The sequence below is a fragment of the Aedes aegypti genome, chromosome 2 (genome assembly GCF_002204515.2).
Source record: "Aedes aegypti strain LVP_AGWG chromosome 2, AaegL5.0 Primary Assembly, whole genome shotgun sequence".
NCBI classification, from domain to species: domain Eukaryota; kingdom Metazoa; phylum Arthropoda; class Insecta; order Diptera; family Culicidae; genus Aedes; species Aedes aegypti.
Window position 1 is genome coordinate 32,549,632 of NC_035108.1, and position 18,179 is coordinate 32,567,810.

Consider the following 18,179-nt stretch of genomic DNA (forward strand, 5'->3'; position numbering starts at 1 on the left):
CGCCAATGAACAGCTCGGATTCCGCCATGGACATTCGACCACTCATCAACTTCTACGTGTAACAAATTTGATTCGTTCCAACGAATTTGAAGGCTTGTCTTGCTCTTCTTTACATAGAAAAGGCATTCGACAAAGTTTGGCATGAAAGCTTGATTGTAAAATTGAAAAACTTTAATTTTCCAACAGACATTGTTTGAATGATCCAAAGTTATCCGACACTTCAGGTTAACAGAATTCAAAGTCAGGAAAACATCCTGTAAGAGCTGGCGTTCCTCAAGGCAGCATTTTGGGACCAATATTATGCAATATTTTGACGTCTGAATTATCTGAGTTGCCACAAGCATGTTCAAAATCTTTGTTTACGAATGACACAGGCTTCTTCGCCGAAGAACGAAACCTGTGTGTCATCTGTAGTAGATTGCAAAAAAGTTTAAATATATTAAGTACCTAGGGCAGATGCTAGATGAATATTTAATTTTCAAAAATTACATTGAGGACATTCAAGCCAAATGTAACACATATTTAAAATGTCTTTATTCACTTATTAACAGAAAATCAAAAGTTTGGCGTAGAACAAACTTTTGATTTTCCAACAAATTTTCATTCCAGCCATGTTGAATGCTGTGTACCAATATGCATTGCCTGTTGTTATACCAAGAAGGAAGCTCTGCAGAGGATTCAAAATTAAATTTTGAAAATGATTTTGAAGCTTCCTCCCTGGTATAGTATTATTGAGTTATATAGAATATTCAATGTTGAAACATTGTAACCAATGTCAAAAATTAGGTTTAGTTAGGTCAAGTAAGTTGAAAGCGTTTTTTCACTTTATTTGAAATCAATTCAATGTTTATAGATTCTGAACTGCTACGGCAAATGAAATGTTATATGTTGTTAAAAAAATGTTTAAATTAATTTTACCAAATTGGGATGAAAGTGTTGTTGAATGCAGAACATCTAGATATAATGGTTGTGCTACTTTTCTCCGAATGTCGTTTCCCCGTGTGTCATTTTCTCGAATGAGACGTTCCACTTAAAGTTATGCAGTTCAAAAAGGTGCAAGAATAGTTTTTAGTGACATCTAAATAAAAATAAGCTATAAGCAATCAACAGAAGAAGATATTTGATCATCCTCGACTAAACACATATTACCAAAGATGCTACGGACGATGAAACTCGAAAGAACCGCTAATCAAATAAAGAAGGGTGCATATCCGATGACCGGTTCGTTCACCACCTTGAAATGCAAAAAGTTATGACAATTATGAGTGCAAAAAACTTTTCTGGAAGTGGGCTATTCGGAGAAACGGGGTATAGGAGGAACTGGCGTTCTGGGAACTAGCGTTCGGGGAAACAACATTCGGGGAACTGGCACACAGTGGTCCAGATTTAAAAATGGATGGTGGAAAAAACGCATTGCCCATATTTTACTATGTTTTGTCATCAAAAGTGTTTTGGCATAATTTAGGGTTGAAGAATCTATTTTGGGCATAGTCACAATTTATTGGTTCTCATTGAGCAAACTTCTAACAAAAATGCAGTTTTTCATATATATTTTGATTCCAAACTTAAGTTTATGCGTCGTCCGATAGATTTTGCTCACGGAGTTCTGTTTGATCTTTCGACCTTGACACTTGCTTTTGCCGGGGCGAGCGACGAGGGCCTGATCAAACATGTCGCGCGTTGGTCTAGTAAGTGAAAAAGTGGCGTGATCGGTGAGTTCGGTTGAAGTAACTGAAAAAGTGCCGCGATCGGTTAGTTCTGTTTGATCCTTCGACCTTGACGCTTGCTCCTGGGCAGTGCGTCAAGAAAGCCCGAACAGTTTTTTTTCATTCTTTTTGGGTCGCGCGCTTATTTTTTTTCCTGAGTGCTTTTTTATAGCCGAGCAAACGAGTGAAGCCGAAAGTGGATTGTGGCTGCTCAGTCAAGGATAACGGATCAATTGGTGAGCTCGTTTCATGCTACTATTTCTAATCTATAAAATATGTATGACTGCACATTCAATCGATACAATGGTGGGATGTTAATATGGTTTTTCAACAAACTATGGATGGTTCGTCACTGTGAGTGTCGACACAAACTCTGATTCATGATTTATTTATGTTTAACATTTTTTTTTTCAGAACACCTCTTATATACCTTTATTTTTGTAATTAAAAAATCTTTGAATGGTTCGACTCTACAAGTGTAGACTTGCGAAAGGTTCACTTTATTCAACAAACTTTGGATGGTTCGCCACTGTAAGTGTCGGCATAATAATAAGAGTGTTCTATGATGTCCCAACCAATCGATTTTTTTGTTTCTTTTCAAATGAGTAAAATATAATAACACATGCTTTCGTCCTGACAGCTGTAGGAATGTTACATTTAGGTATTTGTTCAACAAACTTTGAATGGTTCGTCACCTCAAGTGTCGGCATAATTTTCCTCTACATAGAAAATGGTTCATATCAAATGAAAATATTATATTTACGTATAAGCATGTATATATCTCACAAATCATTGTTTATCATGGTCTAATCGCTTATCAAAGTGAATCCTATGACCCAACGATCCTCCCCATTAACAAATATCCCTCCCAGTAACCTTTGTGGAGATGCAGAGGCAAACACGGTCTCCAAAAAGCAAAGGTTACACACTAACATTCCTTCCCCCAATCCCACCTGACTGCAAGGACGTGGCCGGCGCCGTTATTGACCCTGTATAAATAGAGGCACTGAATTATGCACACTGAAGAAGATTATGGCCAATCCCAGCCGAACTTCTAGTTGATTCTTTGTGCATTTTCACTGACTTCGGTCAATCACGGAATAGCAACCATTGATATGTGTAGTCAGTCTAAGCTAAGCTAAGCTAAGCGTCCGATAGATTTTGATCACGGTTTCGCGCGTGTTTTTGCCGCTGGAGACTTTTTTTTCCTGTTTTGGAGCGTCTTGCTGGGTAGGTATTTGGGAAGGCACAATCCAGACGGTTTGTTTTCGGGACGCCAAGAAGTTTTGCTGTCAGTGTCAGTTTTGTGTTCAGTCGAGGATGGATTACTAACTGGTGAGTTCGTTTCATGCTTGTGATAACACATTTTTTCTTGAAAGCGTTACTTTTAAGTAATATTAAAACAAACTTTGTATGGTTCGTCACTTTAAGTGTCGGCATTATGCTTTTTTCTTATACAATTTCAATATACATATATTTTTCTCTTTTTGACATCATTAAAAATTATCTTTCGAATGTCCTGTTTTGGAGCGTCTTGTTGGGTAGTGCTTCGTGAAGCCCAAGCAGGACAGTTCGGTTATGCGTCATCCGATAGATTTTGCTCACGGTTTCGCGCGTGTTTTTGTCGCCGGAGATTTTTTTTTACGCTAATCGTTATCTTCTACAATCCGATGTTTCTGGAGGGATCGGTTTTGCTTTTTACTGGCTATTGAGCAAAAATATTACTGCACAATCGACAAGCATTTCGCGAAATACTATTTATACTATAAATAGACTATTGTTTTCTCTTTTGATTGCCGGCATTCAAAATATTAAATTGAAAACACCTAATCAACAAATGTTTATGGTCTATCGCCTGCTTTCTAGCCAAATCCTGACAATATACCTTCCCCAACCTTCAACTCCGTAGCACTTATGAGGTTGTCGCTGAGTCGGTGGCCTCTCATTAAGTAAGTGCTACATCAACATTTCCTTCCCCTATCCCAAGTTACAGTAAAGATGGGCGTGGCCGGGAATAGTGATATTCATGCTTTTAGTATTTTTGTTTATGATTTGAACAAGGTATACTCCCCTGCCTTGTTCGTGAAAGTAGTCAGGATGAGATTATTAAAAAGAAACATGAATGTTGCTAGTATCCAATCTACGAAGTATACCGTAACTACGCTAACGCTAACGCTATATTCTGATTCCAAACTTAAAAAAAAATATTCTTTAGGCAAACTTAGGCAAGAAAATCTTCTTAGTCTTAAAAGCGCGTTTGTGTAACATATCTCCGCGGCGCCACTCCCGAGCGATTTTTACGGTATAAAAAAGCTCTTCTTTAATCATATCAAGTACCTACAACTACAAGTAATACAGTCAACTCTCCCTTACTCGATATTGAAGGGACCATCGAGTTAGGGAGGTATCGAGTTACAGAACACAAAACCAATGCAACTGCGTTCCAAGCGATCATCGAGGTAGCTATGAAAATCAAATTTTACTATGGTTCTCTAACTCGATATCGAGATACGGAATATCGCGTAAGGGGGAGTTAACTGTAATTCATTATAATTAAAGAAACTTAAATATAAATTTGCATTCGAGTATGCTGAAGCTTTATAAGAATGAGTTATCGACGAGAAAACAAATATGCTGCAACCCAAATTTGCACGGGTTCTGGTGAAAATTAATTAGTAGAGTATTAAAGAAAAGGGGCCCAAATAGCTGTAGCGGTAAACGCGCGGCTATTCAGCAAGACCAAGCTGAGGGTCGTGGGTTCAAATCCCACCGATCGAGGATCTTTTCGGGTTGGAAATTTTCTCGACTTCCCAGGGCATAGAGTATCTTCGTACCTGCCACACGATATACGCATGCAAAAATGGTCATTGGCATAGTAAGCTCTCAGTTAATAACTGTGGAAGTGCTCATAAGAACACTAAGCTGAGAAGCTGGCTCTGTCCCAGTGGGGACGTAACGCCAGAAAAGAAGAAGAAGTATTAAAGAAAAAATATGTATGTTTTCTCTACAATCTGATATAGTAGATTAATGCTTGACTTTATTTTTCAACTTAAAACTTAGTTTGGAAATGTGGTTTTTGCCAGCAATTTTAAAACCTGGACCATTGTGCGACATTCGACTGAATATAATATTTCAAGTGGTACTTATAGAGCAATTAAGAAAAATAATAATAAGAGAAGAATAAAAATTAGGATTATCTTTTTAAAATTCCTTAGAAGATCTTGATGATACTTTCTCAGAAACCTTTTGAAGACTTGACCAAAAATTTCACTATGGGTAACTGAAAGCATTTCTATACATGTGGTTGTCAAAAAATACCAAAGGGGTTTTTTTTTAACTATTCTTCTACGAACTCCTCCAAGACTTTCGATCCAGATCCATATTGGGTCACTAAGTGGCTCGGTAGCTTAGTTGGTAAAGCGCTCGTCCAGCAAACAAGAGTTCTGGGTTCGAATCTCAGCCGAGAGCGTGGGTTTTTTCATAATTTCACCCATAATTTATCAATCTTTACCACGCATAATGAGTTAATTAATTTAACAACCATGCGGTTTGGATTACCGAAAAGCTCAATATATGTGTTAATATAAGATTTTTTTTGTTTCTTTTGTTGAAGTTTTGTTTTAAAAAGTTATTCCGGAAAACAGTCATCCGATTTTTTTCTAGCGTTATATATTCAGACTTTTCACCTAGTGATATGTCTCTCTTGATTTATATAAAACGTTTCCAAAGATTGGAGCAGGAATTTCTTGAAGTAAATAAGTGATTTTCCTACTTATTCATGTCATACTTTTTCCAGGAACACGAGTACAGTTCAAATAATGATTCCCCTTAAAGCAAATTAAAAATATAGCCAAGGAAGGAAATTCGTCAGTATGTTTTTACTCGGGTTTTGTCAAAAGATGCTTTTGCAATCAAAATTCAGAAAACAAATGGAAATCGACAAATTAAATGCTCCGATTTGAACATATTCACTCTTGATCACATTCAGTTTTCAACAATTTCTGTACAAAACATAAACGAAATCATTCACCGAAACTGCTTTGAACTCTCTTCAAGAAATTCTTTTAAGTACCTTTAATTGATTCCTAGAAAAATTGGCAATAAACGTTAAATAACCTAGAATTATCTCGGGTGTAATTCCTGAAGATATTTATAATTAAGTACTTGAAGGTAACTGTTGAGTTTTTTTTCTGAAGAAGCCATTAGACAAATGCTTTATCGAATCTTAGACTCAATCAAACATGTTGGAGAATCCGTTGAATAATTTCAAGATTTATTTCTCTACGCCCTACTGTGATAGATATTGCATAACAGACTCCATTATGCCTACAGTAATAGAATGAGAAGTGGTATCTCTAGAGTCGAGAGTGTGATATTGTTGTAATGTTGCGGATGTGCAAGAACAATCGTTTTTCTATGAAATTTAAATCTCATTGAGGCCGTTTTAGGTCAGATCTTCAAGCGTCACCAGTTACCTCCTTCTTCTTCTTCATTTTGGCATTACGTCCTTACTGGGACAGAGCCTGTTTCTCAGCTTTGTGTTCTTATGAGCACTTCCACAGTTATTAACTGAGAGCTTTCTTTGCCAAAGTTGCAATTTTCGCATTCGTATATCGTGTGGCAGGTACGATTATACTCTATGCCCAGTGGAGTCAAGGAAATTTCCATTACGAAAAGATTCTGGACCGACCAGGAATTGATCCCAGACACCTTCAGCATGGCTTTGCTTTGTAGCCGTGGACTCTAACCAATCGGCTTAGAAAGGCCCACCAGTTACCTCCTACAGATAGTGAATTGGTTTTTCTTAAAAGTGTTTTCCGATTATCTTGAACAGTCTTTTTATATTCATTTTCTTCAGATCTAGGTGAATAAAAACCTTATTTGCAAACGATTGATAGATAACTTGTTACTCTTCTTGATTTAGAGGTCATCAAGAAATCATGGATAACATTCAATTGGCATTGAACTTATGGCACACCCTTTTTTAGTATAACTTTTTACTTTTACAGGTCTTAAGACTAACAATGAAAGGACTGCATGGAAAATCTCATACAGTGGATTCATGACATGGTAGAACATGCTCATTTTGACCAGTATGGGTAAAGCCATTAATCATAAGCCTTCGAAAGATCCTTGGTATGGTTTCCACCCCATTACCCCGAAATCTTTTCCCCGAATGCCACAACCCCGAAAGTTCCATTACCCCGAATTCCATAACCCCGAATGCTGTTCCCTCGCATGTATAATTAATTACCGTCAAACGTGGTGACTTGCAACGGCGGAGTGACTTGCAACACATTGTAATTTACAATTAAATTTCGCTATAAAACACAAATAAAAAAAAAATAATAATTTCAAATCGGTGTTTCAATACGTTTGACACACAAGTAAGAGTCACTATTGAAGCTGTTATCATAAATATTTTTATACATTAAACATAATTCTTTAAAATGTCTTAAAGCTGATATTTGATGGAGGTTCAAAATCGTGAACTAAAAACATGAGATAGATTTAATTTACAAAAGTAATACTCTACATGGTGTTTCTCTAACTAATAAGTGATAATATGACGAATTTTATTTTACGAAATTATAGCAACAAGTTTTAAATAAAAATCCTTTTTATAAATATGTACCTATGCGGGGTGACTTGCAACACTTTATTTTCAAGCAATTTAGAGTTTTATAAAAGTGAAAAACTTTTGTGTTAGATCTACTTTATAATCAAAAGAGTAATAATTCATCAATCAGCAACAAACACTCATTAAAAACATTGTTCAGTTAAAATATTGGACCTTGATGATTTAACACATTTTTTCCCATACAAAAATAGCTCAATGATTTTCTTACAAAAAGGTATTCAAAATGCGCTTGTACTGTTTCAAATGCTTAAAATACATTAATAACAATACTTAACAAGTGTGACTAATAAAAAATACCAACATTTTGTTGGCAAAAACTAAATTAGCATTAAGTGTTGCAAGTCACCCCGCATAAGGACATTTAAAAAAAAATCATCATTTTGATGACTTTTGATATGACAAAATAATTCGATTCAATCTTCTTTCATCCCGTTCTGTAGGTGGGCCGGCCATTAAAAGTTCCAAAAGGAATTTAGATTTTTAGATGATGTTAAGATCATGGTTTTGGTTGAAAGAAGTTGAAAAGTGTTGCAAGTTACCCCGTTTGACGGTACCTTGAATGACATTGCCTTGTGATATTGGAATTCGGAATTATGGGTCTTTCGGGGTAATGGTATTCGGGGTAGTGGGTTTGAGCTAATTCTACCCCGAAACTCATTTCCTTAAATGCCATCTCTCAGAATGCCACTATCGCGAATGTACCATTATTGTTGATATCAAATGAAAATATTATATTTACAAATAAGAATGTTGACATCTCACCAATAATTATTTATTTATTTATTTATACTTCATTCATGTAACACAAGATTTACAATCTTTTTAAATGTTACAATTTGTAGATATTGAGTAGGATGTGCTTTTTCTTATTCATGTAATAGTTCTATTGATTTTACTATTAATTAATTGCTGTGTGCTTGTTTAGTGCGCTCAATTCAACTCCAAGAGTAGGTCCCGTTTAAAGCTCGAAAAATTAACGGATAATTTTAGATTCAATGGTAGGTAATTCCAATTAATTATACCTCTTACAAACAGCGAGTGACTATAATAACTGGTATGATGTAAAGGAACAAGAAGACTTCTTGTTCTGGTGTTTCTACATGGATTCAACTTTGATGATAGATAACCAGGATTACCAGATGTGAGTATTTTGTAAATATGACAGCACGATCTATATTTGAGAAACTGATCAAAAGGACAGCTAATTAAAGAAGTTTGAAGATGGGTGACACTACCAAATCTTGGTATGTTAAAAACAAATCGAATGCAGGAATTGAGTGCAACACGAAGCTTATTTAAGCTGTTTGCGGTAGCATTCAAATAAATGAAGTCATTATAGATAAAATGTGGATAAATAAGGGATTTGAACAATTTGATTTTCATTCGATAGCTGAGATGATTAGTAGTAAGTGAGAGCTGTTTTAGAATACCGTATATTTTACCAACTTGTGAATTTATTTGAGGTTCCCAATCTAATTTAGAATTAAAAATGACTCCTAAATTGTTCACTTGGTCTGCGAATTGAATTTGCTCATTATTCATGATAAGTTCAGGCATAGAAAAGTGGAATCGTCGATGCCGATTAATAAATACTGCTTTATCATGGTCTAATCGCTTATCAAAGTGAATCCTGTGATCCAACGATCCTCCCCATTAACAAACATCCCTCCCAGTAACCTTTGTGGAGATGCAGAGGCAAACACGGTCTCCAAATAGCAAAGGTTACACACTAACATTCCTTCCCCCAATCCCACCTGACTGCAAGGACGTGGCCGGCGCCATTATTCACCATGTATAAATAGAGGCACTGAATTATGCACACTGAAGAAGATTATGGGCAATCCCAGCCGATCTTCTAGTTGATTCTTTGTGCATTTTCACTGACTTCGGACAATCACGGAATAGCAACCATTGATATGTGTAGTCAGTCTAAGCTAAGCTAAGCTAAGTTCAAGGACTATTTGGCAATGAAAAATCTGATTGGGAATTCATCCACTAGATGGCGATAGTGGCAAATTTTCTTCAAAAGTTTATATCTTAAGATCCTTATCAGCTAGAAGATTGGTGTCTTCGGCAAAGCTGTTCGGCAGATTAAGGGGTATCTGGTGGTTAAGTCTGATTGAAAATTCATCCGCTACCCGACCAGTGGATTACAACAAAATTGTAGCACAATTATATCAAAATTTGTTACAAATAACAAATTTTGTTCAATTTTTATTATTATCACTTTGGGTTGATGGAGGAGTTTATAACATAATTAAAACCAAATCAGTTATAACAACAAAGGCTGTTCCAAATTTGTTTCAATTTAAAACATGATTATAACACAATTTCTTTAGAAACATTGAAAGAAATTGCTTATAAACTTATAATTTGGTTTAGTGTGGAGGAAATTCTGTTATATTTTTTGTTATTTGAACTACTAACCAGCCAACATTATAACACATTTTGTTAGAAAAAACGCGCCAGCTGAATAACAAAATCTGTTATAATCCACTGATCGGGTAGGTTGCACTAGTACAACAAGGTGGCACAAGAAATCTTCAATCTTTACTACCTCAGCTAGAAGATTGGTATCTTTGGCAAAGATACTCAGCAGATTGAGGGCTATCTGGAGATGAAAAATCTAATTGAGAATTCATTCGATAGATGAAGCTAGCAATAAATTATCTTCAACTGTCTGTTTCTTAAAAAACTTATCAGTAAGAAGGTTGGTGTCTTCGACAAAGCAATTCAGCAGATCAAGGGCTATCTAGTGGTTAAGAGTCTGTTCCGGAATTCATCCGTACAGATATTCAGCTGATTGAGGGTTATCGAGAGGTGATAAATATTGGTGCCAATGTATGGCAGTTCAGAAATTATAACCAATGCATTATTCAAACGATTATGAAGTGTGTCATAGACTAAAACCGGCTAGCTAAAACCGCTGATAAAATATGGAATAGCTGTTCAAATCCTAACTGGACACAACACCGTAGCAAATCAGCAACAATCATCTTCTTGACATTAATGTCCCCACTGGGACAGCGTAGTGGTCTAAGAGCATTTTCACAGTTATTAACTGAGAGCTTTCTTTGCCTACATTACCATTTTTGCATTCGTATATCGTGTGGCAGCTACGATGATACTCTATGCCCAGGGAAGTCAAGCAAATTTCCATTACGAAAAGATCCTGTACCGACCGGGAATCGAACTCTAACACCTTCAGCATGGCTTTGCTTTGTAGCCGCGGACGCGAACCACTCGGCTAAGGATGGCCCCAATGTGCAACAGAATTCTTGCTCTAGATCCTTATCAGCTAGAAGATTGGAGTCTTCGGCAAAGGTATTCAGCTGAAGGCGGTGAAGAGTCTGATTGGGAATTAATCATCTAGGTGGTGCTAATCAAAAGAAATCTTCTGTCTACTTTATCTTAAGATCCTAGGAGGTAATCAGCTAGGAGGTTGGTGTCTTTAGCCAAGCCGTTCAGCAGAATAAATGCTATCTTGTGGTGGAAAATATGATTAAAAACAAATTCACTTGGTGGCACTAGTAACACATTTTCTTCAATCGTTTGTATCTCAAGATCCTTATAAGTGGATCAAGGGCTATCTGGTAAGAAAAGTCTGATTAAGAATCGGATAGCTAACGGTTGTAACATTTTTTTTCAATCTCCAGTATCTCGATATACTGGAAAAATAAAGCTTCGTGTCTAACGGTGTAACCTTATTGAACAAAAATCCTGCCTAACGGTGTAACCTAATTGAGCAATCATCTCTCCATAATTTTATATTCATAATATTTTTATTGAGTTACAGAACCATATTAAAAATTGTTTTGTTTCCTAGAGTCTCTTGAAGCGCAGCTGCATTGATTTTGTGTTTTATTATGTCTGTTGTATAACATTATAACTGTTTGAGTAATGCGCCAATTTTTCACATCCAGCTAACCCTCAATCTGCTGAAAATCTTTGCCCAAGTCACCTTGAAATAGAGAAGATTTCCTTTTACTAGCGCCATCTTACAGATCAGTTCCCAATCAGACTCTTCACCATAAGATATCCCTTGATCTACTGAACAGCTTTGCCGAAGACACCAACCTTTCAGATGAAAATGATCTTTAGATACAGACAAACTAGTTATATTTGTTACTAGCCCCCCTCCCCCTTCCTAGTGAAAAAAAATCTATCTATCAGTCTCTTCACCGCCAAATAGCTCTTATACTGCTGAACAGCTTTGCCGAAAACACTAACCTTCCAGCTCATTTGGACGTTGAGATATCCATTTGAAGCCAATTTTGGACCCCTCGTGTACACGCTTTTTCCGTTATCTAGAAACAGGAGAGAGGTCAGCGGGAATGTCTCACCCAAGGATTGTAAGACCAACTAACCGTCTCGGGTTTTTAAGGGTTGAGTTTACACAAACATATCTATCAGATAAAAATGTGATTTATAATACATAGTATCCTTTTTACTTCAATGTTGATTAATTATCTTGGATAACGTTATATTCTTGTGCTTTCTCTTTAAAGGCAGGAAACCCGAGCAGTTGACTACAACAGAGTTGAAAAAGGTTTTGTTACTCAGTTGGCACGTTTTCTATAAAAAAAAATGTGTTATAATTTTGGCTGGTTAGTAGTTAAAATAACAAAAAATATAACACAATGTCCTCTATATTCAACAAAATTGAAACAAAATATGGTATAATTTAAACAAAATTGTAACTCATTATGTTTTAAATCAAACAAAAATTTAACTCATTTTTTGTTTCCCATAGCTGAATTATAACAAAAATTTTTATAAGCAATTGCTCTAAATTTTTTTATAACAAATTGTGCTTTAAATTGAAACAAATTTGATACACCCTTTGTTATTATAACGGATTTTGATTTTATTATGTTATAATTTCCTCCATAAACTCAAAGTGATTCTTACAAAAATGAAACAAAATGTGTTATTTGTAACAAATCTTGATATAACTGTGTTACAATTTTGTTGTATTCCAATGGTCAGTGAGAAAAATTATAGTTTGATAGCTTACGAAAATATTCGCCTCTTTTGCTATTTCAAGACATGAACTGAAAAAGTAATATTCATAAACATATTCACTTTCTAGATATAGGAATACCACCATTTAACAGAAACAAAATGACATCACTTTGTATAAGAATCTCCGTAATGATTTATTCAATATTTTTTTTAAACTTTGTTTTAATTGCAAACGTTTATTCGGTGAAAACAATAAACCGTTAGTGCTCCACTAACTAATGATAAGAACTCTCATAGTTCAAAATCATTGAAACATGACAAAACTGTACCGATCGAGGATAGATTTTAAATATAAACAATGCTTAGAGGTATTATATTGTTGACTTCTGAGTTATTGCAAATGAGGCAACAGACGCCGAACATCTACAAAATTGCATTTATATCTGCAAAAATGCCAAATGTGTTACGTATTTTTTTCGTACATTACAAGTATAACAGATCTTTTTACTGTAGATTCCTTTCACATTTTACTCCGAAGACCTCTTCTGGAATTTTTCTTGATATTTTTCTGGAATTTTCTATGTGATCCTTCCTTGAAATTTGTTTAAATACCTGGGTTTTTTATTCTCAGAATAATTACAGAATCTACTTCCTAGCCACCATAAGTAATCCCCCCTAAGATCGTTTTAGACATTTTTCTATAAAATTTCTAGTTCTCCGAAAAAAGTACATTGCTTTCCAAAGGACTTCTCCCAACATTCCCGTTCAGAGCATCTCCAAGATTTCAAAATTTCTCTGATAAAACTGATGTGCGCTCTAAGAATGCCTTGATGAATTTCTACCAGGATCTATGAAAGAATTCCTATGTTATTAAAAACATTTTTCTTAGAATTTTCGTGATCAATAATTGGAAAAATGCAATCCTTTGATGTTATTTGGACATAATCCTTATAAAAAATATCTATTAATGATCTGAGCAGTAACTGTTAACACTGTAGTAGTAACTGGTGTGCCTCGAATCAAATCAGAGAAAATATATAATATAGAACTCCTGGAATAGTCGCGTAATAGTCCCTGAAGGTTTATCTGGAATCTCTAGAATTTTGCACCCGGATTCAATGCAATTAACGGCAGCTTCATTTTTAACCGCAAGGAAAACAAATCAAATGTCGATATCATTTTTGTTTCTCGGTTTTTTTGCACCATTTTTTTAAAGTTCTCAAAAAACTATTTTAGTTTTAGTATCTGTGTCAACATTCATCATTGGTCATCTTGATCCAGAGATATTCAGAAATTCCTTGGGGGACCGACGCGTAACCCACGTGTATATCTCAGGTTACTGAACTTTTATCGTATTCAGATATTCACTTTTCGGAACAATACATTAATGCGAGTATGCTGTTGAAAAATGAAGCAATTCGGTGCAGTCGTATTTGAGTAATGAGCATTTTTGTTGCTAGTGCCACGCTGGCCAAATAAAGATCTTGAAAACTTCAAAATACCTCATATCGTAATTTTAAGATATTTCTAAGAATACTTAACCAATTTGTATGATTTTTTCAGAATAGCTCCTTATTACATGGCATTGTATAGCCCACATTTTATTTTTTGATAGCTGAAAGTAAAACAAAATGGTCGCCTAAGACATTTTATATGAAAAATTTCGGTCCCCCAAGGAACATAAGAATATCTTTGAAACCAGATCACCAATCATCAATATCGACTCGGATTCTTAAAATAAAAGAGTTTTTTGAGAATTTGCGGAAAAATGGTGCAAAAATTTCGAGAAACAAAAAAAGTTATTGCCATTTGAATTTTTTCTTGCGGTAAAAAATGAAGCTGTCGGTAGAGGGGTTAGGATTAATAAAGTGACCTTAGCGACCAAATCGATAAAAATAGAGACATTAGAGACTTAAACAAAAAAACAGACTTGCATTAAAATAGTGACCAAGATTCTTAAAAAAATGTTAACTTTAAAAATGCACTTTTGTGTTATTTGCTCTTCTTCTACAAAGTTTATTATTTTTCATTAGGCGAAAACAAAATTTTGTGAACAAATTTAGAACGTTTTCAACTATGTTTCATATGTTCATGAACATCACTAAACTGGAATTGTACTTGCCTTTACCAACTTATCAGTCATAAGTTCTGCTTCGTTGTCTAAACACGTTTTATGTTGAATAAATAAACATCGGTCAATGGACTAAACAAATCAACTAGCATTTTGTGAGATTTTCAGCCACATAGTCTACCCTATTCTACCATGTATTACAGCTTCAAAATAATTTCCCTGAACGTAGTCAAAATTTCCTGTGAATTCCAGGTTTTTTCAGGTAGTGCACAGGTGTAAACACCCTGTCCTTAATAAATCTTGCTTGTCGTACACATCCAGTGAGCCTTGTATGTGTCAAAAATCACATATCTTCAATTGTCAGCACAACAAGTTCCACACTGCGATGGTACAGTGATAAGGTGTCCGATTTCGAATCCAAAGATTACGTGTTCGATACTCAGCTGTAGTTGTTTTTAGCAAAATGTTTGGCATCGTATTTGTGATTGCAACATGTCTTAAAAAATCGTGCGAAGTGCCTATCCACTTTGGTAGGAATAAAAGTCCGTGCATTTCATACGAGTGAATCTATCCATAAAGAATGATGTATAACAAAAGTTGAACCAACCAAAGCGTTGACTGGGCAGCATCATCGTGACGTGAAGACTAGAAGGTTACTTAGCAATTTCCATTAGACTTTTTAAAGCAATTTTCATGTGTCTCACGTTAAAGGCTGGTTTGATGGTGACTAGAGCAGTAATCGTCTATCTCGGTTTGAAAATGTAATTTCTATTGGGGATTTCTGTAGGAAATTGCTTGACTCATTCAGGCAAAGACGTTTTTTCTTTACTTCTCTTGAGCGAATAGCATAATTAGCTTGAAATTGTAAAAAAGAGAACTCAGTCATGAACCCTGGAGCACACCCATGCAGCTAATAGGTTAAATGATAATGTTTCGCGGTATGGTCACCATGGATAAAACATATACGGTTCTTGGACGACATATTGTACAAGATTGTTCAAAATTGATGACTGCCCACTTGAGAGGACTATGTTTGAAAAACCAGCAACAAATTTAAGTTCAAGGCATCTTCAATATCCAAAAACGCTAAACCAAATCTTCTAGTCTATACGTTTCAAAATAATGTAAAAAGCGTGAAATTACATCATAGCTGAACATTTTATCACCACTTACTGGGAAAGAGCTTTTACCACAATTTACAAATTAGATTTGCAATATCAAACAACAACCGAAATAAGATTTCAAACATCAACAACTTTTCATTTTTCCAAGGAAGTAAAAAATAACTCAAACTTTTCTTTCACCGATAACCCAATCTTGCACCAAAAACCTTTTTTTTTCACCACGCACATTTTCCACCATTCTGAGTGCCTACCATAATCCGAATCACCATTTCGCCGGTACACAGAAGTTTGTGTAAACAATTTCCGCAAACAAAACCTCCCGGCAAAGCACAAAGAATAACGACGATCCTGTTGACGGCAGCGACTAAGTGAACACGCAATTCCATCCATTCTTCCTTTGAAATTTCCACCTAAGAAATGCCGTTTGCACACTCGCGTTCCACCATCTCACCATCCAAAAAAAAAAGTATCACAAAACGAAAAGCATAAGCAACAATCCACGCGCTGGAAACCCCGAGGGAGTGCCGGAAAAGCCGCCCGTTGGACGTCGTCCATCTTCTATCCGTTCTTTTCGGGCGCCATCATCGAGAATAAACATCACATTTCCGAAATGGGAGCGAATCGAGCTATCCCCCACACCCACTTGGACTAGAGGGGGTTTAACTTTCACTTTCACGCTTCGAAGCCTTCAAAGGAGATATCATTGCACTTGATCTAAATCGCACATTTTCCCTCCCCACTTGGCACCCCATTCATCTTCTACTATTGGCGTTGAAAGTGGGAAAACGATTCGAAACACGATTGCTACCATAGTATTTTCATTACGTTCATATCAATAGGTGATAATCGATGAGTTTATTGAATTATTGTAACTGAATCTTCTTCTTTTTGGCATGACGTCCCTACTAGGACTGAGCCTGCTTCTCAGTTTAGTGTTCTTAGAGCACTTACACACTTATTTGCTGACAGTTTTTTTTGTCACACTTTTTAATACTCAATGTCCTGGGCAGTCAAGGAAATTTCCATTGGGAATCGAACTCAGATATCTTCAGCATTGGCCGCGGACTTTACCGCTACACTAAGTAAGACTCCCACAGCTGAATCACAGGAAGTGAAATAAACGGAACTATTTTCTTAACCGTTGCTAAAACTTTCTCAGCTGAACTTTCATAAATCTGGTAATGAGCCATTTCACTCGAACATGTCGTTAGATCAAATTTCCATCCATAAGTTTGAATATGACCTTTAAACAATTCCCAAAAATCACTTATTTCGAGTCACACAACCCACACTCTCAGAACTAACGATTCCACATCCAGGACCAAAGGATCTGTTGGAATCGAAACGCGAACCAAATCTACTCACAAGAACACAATTTCCCTCAAACGAACTTCACAGGAGACACTGGGGCCAGTAACAGACAAGATGCGACCGAACCGAGGACACACTGTAGACTGAAGTTGGAGCACCCGTCGATCTGTTCCATTGGCGTTGCAGCGATGGGTGATCTCGATTGGGGCGACGCTCTCAAGCTCAAAGAGCGGTTCTCCCCCTCAATGCAAAGCCCCATCACAGTGATTTATGCTACGCAACATGTTCGCTCCTTTTCGGAGAGTGAGTGCCAAGAGCCCTCGAACAAAACAAATAAAATTGCCAGCTGTGAAAATTGAGATTGCGACGCGAAGCAGAGAGAGAGAGAGAGTGTGGACCGCGTGGTGCTTTGTTTTGGGTACGCTCGGCGTCGTTGACGGAAGCGTGCATCAAAGGCTCATGTCGCGGCGCGGAATTGGTTTGGTGCGTGGGAGCACCGGGAGAGTGTTTGTTTATGGCTGGCAACGATGATGCAAAAGGAAACCGGCGTCTTGGTGTTCGCGATTTATTAAGAGACCGCGTGCTGCACTCTCTCGCAGCGATGGAAGGTTGGATTGCTCACTCTCGTGTGAGACAAAAGTTCTTTGGGATACATTTGGTATGTTGCATTGGTGCATGATTGAATTTTAATGCATAATTGGAGGAAAGACAAGAAGACAAGAAGACAAGAAGACAAGAAGACAAGAAGACAAGAAGACAAGAAGACAAGAAGACAAGAAGACAAGAAGACAAGAAGACAAGAAGACAAGAAGACAAGAAGACAAGAAGACAAGAAGACAAGAAGACAAGAAGACAAGAAGACAAGAAAGACAAGAAGACAAGAAGACAAGAAGACAAGAAGACAAGAAGACAAGAAGACAAGAAGACAAGAAGACAAGAAGACAAGAAGACAAGAAGACAAGAAGACAAGAAGACAAGAAGACAAGAAGACAAAGAAGAAGACAAGAAGACAAGAAGACAGAAGACAAGAAGACAAGAAGACAAGAAGACAAGAAGACAAGAAGACAAGAAGACAAGAAGACAAGAAGACAAGAAGACAAGAAGACAAGAAGACAAGAAGACAAGAAGACAAGAAGACAAGAAGACAAGAAGACAAGAAGACAAGAAGACAAGAAGACAAGAAGACAAGAAGACAAGAAGACAAGAAGACAAGAAGACAAGAAGACAAGAAGACAAGAAGACAAGAAGACAAGAAGACAAGAAGACAAGAAGACAAGAAGACAAGAAGACAAGAAGACAAGAAGACAAGAAGACAAGAAGACAAGAAGACAAGAAGACAAGAAGACAAGAAGACAAGAAGA

At 36.4% G+C, this 18,179-nt stretch overlaps 1 protein-coding gene across 14 annotated transcripts in view; it reads right to left on the reverse strand.

Annotated features, from left to right (window-relative positions):
- The window catches only part of LOC5574086 (collagen alpha-1(XVIII) chain), a 980,207-nt gene extending 963,186 nt beyond the window's left edge, over positions 1–17,021 (reverse strand). For 4 of the 14 annotated variants that reach the window (XM_021840453.1, XM_021840454.1, XM_021840451.1 and 1 more), the window contains exon 1: positions 16,873–17,004. The gene's annotated coding sequence lies outside the window, so the exon portion shown is untranslated. Of the gene's footprint in view, positions 1–16,872 lie in introns of all 14 variants that reach the window. The other 10 variants (XM_021840446.1, XM_021840452.1, XM_021840443.1 and 7 more) reach the window with 6 other exon arrangements.
- Positions 17,022–18,179: the final 1,158 nt, after the last annotated feature.